Here is a 6,821-nt window from a genome sequence, read left to right on the forward strand (position 1 = left end):
TTTTAAACCAATAAAAAAAATCAGAAGTTTTTCACAAAGAAGTACTTCATCTTTGGAGAATTTAAAGTAAGTTAATAACCAAGCAAATAAAGGGTTAGAGTTAAATATATCAAATTATTTTATTATTACTATTACTATATAGAAGTGTGAAGATGGGACGACCAAGGTCATATTGGTCATTTCACGCTATTAAAAATATTCGACATAGTTCTCGAAGCAATCAACCATTTCTACACTTTCTTTCATCGACAAATAAAGAACAACTCAAAGTCTCTCTATTTTTTTATTCCAAACCTGATTTCTTGGCACCTTCAAGTTCAATTTTTACAGTTCTATTGTCTTCTAAACAATATCTTCCGTAATCGGGTATGCTATTCTCTCATTTTTTTTGTTGGCGAAACAAAACAGAGAACTCCTTTAATTCTTAGAATTATTTTAAAATTTTAAAATATGTTTGTTCAGAATCTGTTCATATCCAATCTAATTGGTTTTTTCTTTTCTGTTTTCCAGCCACACAAAAAAATCATTTTTCATTTCCAACTCCTATCATGTTTTTCCTATTTTCATCATTTGGACTTACTTATGGAGGTATACTGTGTTAATTTTGTGTTAATACTTGGGTTCTTGAACTAATTTAGCAAGTTCATTGAGTGTTATACTATGTCTATTGTAGATCTCTAACTCATTTGATTCATGATTGTAGTGAAGGTTTGAAGGACAATTGTTTTATTTCTATATGCATGTCTATTTGTCCTCTCCTCCAATTCTCTGGCCTTCGGTCCTCTCTACAATTATACTTTTTTATTATCCTACTCTATAAACATTGCTGACCAAGTCTTCATAAAAACACCCATCTTTAAGAAAGAAACGCTTCTTGAACTAACAAGTACTTATAACTTCTTAATTAGATGCTCAAAACCAAGTGTGGATTACCATTCCTAAAGAACATCATGGCCAATAAGAAATCCCTTGAGGAGGATTTTGACTAACATCATAGTGGGTTCGAGCCACTATTCTAAGAGCAAATGACGGATTAGTTTCTATTGCATTTTTTATTAGTTCTCTATTTTGTTTCTCTCTTCCTCATTATTATTTCCTCACTATCGATTTCAATTTCTCTGCTATTTCCTTGAACTTCCATATAAATATTTCAAGAGTTTTAGTTTCTTCTTGAGCATTAGTTGACTAATGCTACTTGTTATGCTGGTTAGGAAAATTGTGGATGTATTTGGACGAAAAAGATTAAGTTTGTTTCAGATATTGTAATTATTGGATCCTCTCAAAGATGTTGTGACAAGCATATGTCCTACTATTTATTGTCAGCCTCCTCCCAATATATCTCCCTATTTTCTCGTAAGTGTTATATTCAAGTTACTAAAAGGATAGAACAATATGTTACTGACAGAAGTTCAAAATTGTTGCTTAGAGCTTAGAATTATAAAGATATTTATAATGTAAATGTCAAAAAAAGTGGATACATTTGAAAAATATGAGCTTCTAACTATTTGAAAGTTGTAGATAACAACAACATACTCAGTGTAGTCCCACAAAATGATGTTTGCACTTTGTGGAGGGTAGAATGTATGCAAAACCTTAGCTATGCCTTAGAGGTAGAGAGAATGTTGTATTATTGATGACATGAAATTATAGATATGAAATTTGATCTTGCTTTGGCCTACTTAAAGGAAGGAATATTCAATATCAAATATACTTCCATACATTTTTTCAAACTGTTAACTTTATATTCTTCTCTATTTCGAGTATTGGTTCTTCAATATCCTCCTTTATGTTGTGTTAAGCTACAGTTAAGACACTTAATGGAGAAAATATACTCCTTACTCTACAAATTCATGTGTCACCTTAGGCTTCTTAAATGACCTCATATGTGACGAGACTCAGTACTAAGGTGCACATTATCTTGTCGCTCCTCTTTGGGTAAACACAGAAGATATTCTTTATTATGAAGCTTATTTGGTTCATGTTCTCTTTTTTTTATTTCAATGATTTAAAGTAAATTAAATTATTTTTACCATAGTTGTGTAAAAAAATACTTGATTAATTTGTAGATGGAATCATATTCGTGGGCAACTACACTTTCTTAAAGCATTTAAATGTATAAAGGTGAAACAAAAGGTGACCGCATGTGCTTTGTGTTAAAGAGATAAAATATTGTTGCATTATATGTTTAAGAACTAATAAATTATATTGATGAAAATTTGTTCTTTAAGAGATTATTGCACCTAGCTTTGTAACTTATTATTCCAGCACAGTACTGCACTCTTTTATGTATAATTACATAGGAGTTGTATTAATAAATTTATTTGTTGTCTTTATTTTCAAGAACTCTTGAGTTACAATTACAAGCACCATAAACCTAAAAAGGTAAGTGATGCTAAATTACTTAACCCAATCAAGGCATAAACTATTACTTTTTACGTGATTGATATAAACTAATATTTTATAAGTGACATTATCCTGAATGAAGTGAATTGGACATTGTTAATTGATGTCAACTCATCTGAGTGTTTTGGATTTGCCGATGCTTGTAGGATTGCCTAGAGTTTGTCTCAATGTACTCTCAATTAAACATAGATCAAGATCAAATGAAGATAGACAACGCAACATGAGGACAGAACCAAGAACATGAAAAAGATAACGAGGAACAACTGCCAAATTAATTCCAGACAGTAGTAGCCTTGGCTATTTCATTTTTATTGGGTATCATTGTGCCAGTTTTTACTGCTGCATTTATAGCAAATTATAAGGTCAGATTGGCTGTGAATGATGAATGTGGTTGCAATGAGCTTGCCAGTTGTCATTATTAGCATTTGGAGGAATTGGTACTTTTTTAAGCACAAGTCCTATGGTGAAATCTTGTCAAAGAGTTTTAATTGGAGGCAAGATGGCTATGGCCATTACTTGTTGCCTTGCTAAGCTGATTGGCTCTACTACAAGTATTTCTTTCTATTTTGGATCTACGGTAAGTTTTTTTACAAAAAAAAAATTAATTCAAGAGGTCAATGCTTATTTCAAATGCCGAAAAAAAGAAGTGGTTTTAAGTTTCATTTAAAGCATGTTATTGATGTACATGGTGAATGATTAGGAGTGAATAAATACTAATTTTATCAAGGGTCTCCTTGAATACTTCCTATTCAAAATGTGGGATTTCACTCCATCATGCAAGTTGTTTGATTTTACTCACAATAAATATTTTTCTTTAGTAAGGAATACATAGTGTGTTAAGCCATAATGTCACCCAAGATTCTCGAGCAAAAAGAATATAATTTACCCACGTAGCAAGTAAACCATTTATGTTCTTGGTTTACATACTGTAAAATCTACATCTTTGAGTTTTTATCCCCTTTTATGTCCCAAATTTATCTCTCTTTCTAATGTTTCTTACGATCATCTTTACTGTTAGTTAATAAAGCCTAATGTTGTTTCATTATTTCTTTGCTATCTTCAGCTCATTCTTAATTGATTTTTGTTTATTTGGACTTTGTTATTTCGGCTGCATTCTTGATTTGGTCAAGTTATACTCGATTAATATGTGTTTTTCAATGTTAATGGGCATTGAGTTCTTAAAATTATATTTTCATGCTTACGAAGAGAAAAAGCATCAAATCAATTAATAAACGGATAATTTTAATCACCAGTGCAGATGTGGTCCTAATCGAGAATGAAAAAGGCGAGAGAAGGAAAAATCAAAGAAGGAACAACAAATAACTGTGCCAAAGTAATGCATACTTATTAGTTGAACATTAATTAGGTATCGACCAATATTAAACATTTATTTGTTGGTTTTCATATAGCTTTTAATTGGGTTCAGTTACTCCCATGATTCCATTCTAATAGGGGTGTACTGTATCATTTATGTGCATATAACAGAGCATGTATATGCATGTGTATGTGTTTTTCCCTTGTACAAAAGAACATGTGTATATGTTTTTGTGCTTAACTCACTGGTTGTGCTGCATCAAACAAAGTTCCTTTGTTCTGATCTTTTTTGTGGCACTTTATTCTGTCACTTTACTTGGAGGACATTAAGAGTCACTCTCTTAAGGTTGTGGTCATCGAAACCCACACAAATATTGCCTACAATATGATTTGCTATTTGCTTTCAAGTGTAGAGGTTTGTTTTTGTTTGTGCATAACATGTCTGATAAATAAAAGAATGGTCTATTGATTCTAAGTAAATATGAGTTAAACTTACCTTCTGGACATATTCTTATCATATAACACTATAAACACTTTTAGCTGATTGATAAAGTTCTGTCTATTCTCCATTTTATTTGTCTCTTCTCTTTGTTTTGTTTAATTTTAAGTTCTCTTTGGAGGTATTAATATTTTAATTTAAATAAACTCACTGTAATTACGTTGTTCATGGACTATAATGATGACCACATAATTTATGAAGAATTCATTGCATTTGTAATTGAAAATTTCTTCACACCACTGATAGTATTTATAGTTTTCCCTAAAAACTTGACCATGGACATATAAAGAATAAGTAGTGGATTATACTAGTACCCTGAACACAATACCAATATCATATTTTACCATTATTACAAAAACAATGGTGCTTACAAGTGGAACAATTTGAATTACTTTAGTTGCAACTTGAAAACTGATACCAAATGCTTTGTTTTTCTTGTTAAAGCCACTCAATCCTTTTTGCAAGCCCAAAATGCAAAATAGTGTCATCATCAAGTTTGCTTTTTTTAATGTTGTGATAATACACTACACCAAAAATGATCTTTAGTAGCAATTAATTAATGAAAAGAGCTTAATTGTTGCTAAATATGTTCTTAGAGGCAATTAACATTCTTTGTAAATGTCTCTAAAGCCTATTGAGACATAGGATCCAATGACAATTAACTAATGCTTGTAACGGCTTTAGCACTCTTTGTTAATGTGCATGTTTATTGCCGCTAAAAGTTTTTTTCTTTGTAGTTATATCTACTGTGAATATATTACACAATGTGAAATAGATCAATACCTAAAAGATTCTGACTGAGCTCTTTCCATAATTGAAGGGGTGGTTCTCCCTCACATGTTTGTTCATCATAACTATCACTAGATTTTTGTTGACATAACAACTTATTTCCATCTCTAGGAGTTGATCAAAGAGTATCTTAATCCATCATAGGAAAACCATAATGCATTTCACCTTATTCTGACAAATGGTTGCTCTTAATACCGTTCTCTGCGTAATTCTTACCATCTTCATAAATAAGATATGTTCGATCCTCGCTATTCAATACTTTCACAAGCTCAAAATGCAAATATCATCATCATCAAATTTGTATTTTTTTTACTACTGTAATACTATTAATTGTGAATTATGGAAAAAGAAGGAGGTAAATGCTTTGGCCCTAATGAAATATGAGATTGTTTACACTTAGGTTATATGTTAATGTTGGCTATTTTCCCCTACTTCTGCTATAACTATCAATTTCTAATGGATTAGCATCCTTATTATGGGAAAGTCAACATTATCCTCCGAGATCTTTATTATGGTCCCAACAAGCCAACAGTTGTAATTATTATAATATTCCATTCTAGATCAATGATAAAGTTGAGAATAGTTGAAAACTTGAAATAATACTGCTATTTTACTTTTGTTTTTATAAAAATAATATGATAATATATTAATAAGGATACTGACCAGTATTATCTGGACTAACATGAGAAAAATAGAACTCAAAAATGGTACATGAAAGACTTCATATGTGCTTTTCATTTTTATTTTTATTTTTATTTTCTACCTTGGTTCTAAACATGAATCTCTTTTTTTTTTGGAGCATGTATAGTTTATTAACATGTGTAATCATGTTGTGAGTCCAATGAACCTAAGGCAAAATGATTTTTATGGTTTTATCCCATTGAGGGTATCTTCATTTTATTTTTTATAAGAAACATGCATTATATCTATAACTTTATCTGCCTGTACTAAAAGTTAAATACAAATATGATAAATTTCCCCTCAAATTTACTTGATTATTACTATGGCAATGTATCGCTTCCAATAGTACTTTTACATTTCTATGTTTTGATTACTCTCAAATAGTTTATGTAGGATACAATCATCAACACTTGCAGATTAGTGGATTACCAACTTGAATAGAAAGTGTCGAATTCAGTATTGTAAATTGCGGATGACGAAGTTGATTTCCTTGTGGTATTGAATAATTCTCACCATGTGAGCTAACTTTTGAAATTAAATTAGATTAAAAGTTCATTTTTCTTATTATATAATGTTTATAATTGTATTAATATTTTTATGGTTCTACTAATTTAAACTTATAAAATGACATATACTCTATATTGACCATGCATAAAAATAAATGATGAACTAATACATGAACTTATGCAAGTTAAATTTGTTCGGTCCGTGCTTAGCACAGGCATTTCATGTCTAGTTATTATTATTATTATTACTATATAGAAGAGTGAAGTGAGGGACGACCAATGACAAAGTTGTAAATAATCTCATTTTCGAGGGTAATATGAAATTGTAATTATGATGACCATGTGTCTATCTAAAATTGTGGGACCTATTTTTTTAAAAAAGAGTACTTATTATTTATTATGTTTCATTAACACCTTTTCTTTTTGCACTAAAATAAATATGATTTAAAATGTATCAAATGACTGTAAAAGTATTTTAATAAGGGAGCATTAAAATAAAAAATAATAATAAAATAGATAGATAGATAAAAAAAAAATGAAACTAAAGTAATCTAAGAGTCTTACTAAATTTATAATAATAGTTCTTTGGTAAGAGTTTTAAACTATGAATCAAATATTGAAGAAAAACA

At 30.0% G+C, this 6,821-nt stretch overlaps 1 long non-coding RNA gene across 3 annotated transcripts; it reads left to right on the top strand.

Moving 5' to 3' along the window:
• The first annotated feature begins 206 nt into the window (after positions 1 to 206).
• On the top strand, positions 207 to 6,250 carry LOC101247944 (uncharacterized). Of its 3 annotated transcripts, none has more exons than XR_742673.4 (5): positions 207 to 366; positions 511 to 588; positions 2,550 to 2,980; positions 3,657 to 4,132; positions 6,071 to 6,250. It is a non-coding gene; the product is annotated as an uncharacterized lncRNA (long non-coding RNA). The 3 variants fall into 3 exon arrangements; XR_002028288.3 differs by having other exon boundaries at positions 212 to 366; positions 3,657 to 3,769; XR_742672.4 differs by lacking the exon at positions 511 to 588 and having other exon boundaries at positions 208 to 366.
• The last annotated feature ends 571 nt before the right edge of the window (positions 6,251 to 6,821 follow it).

The sequence above is a fragment of the Solanum lycopersicum genome, chromosome 8 (assembly GCF_036512215.1).
Source record: "Solanum lycopersicum chromosome 8, SLM_r2.1".
Classification (NCBI taxonomy): domain Eukaryota; kingdom Viridiplantae; phylum Streptophyta; class Magnoliopsida; order Solanales; family Solanaceae; genus Solanum; species Solanum lycopersicum.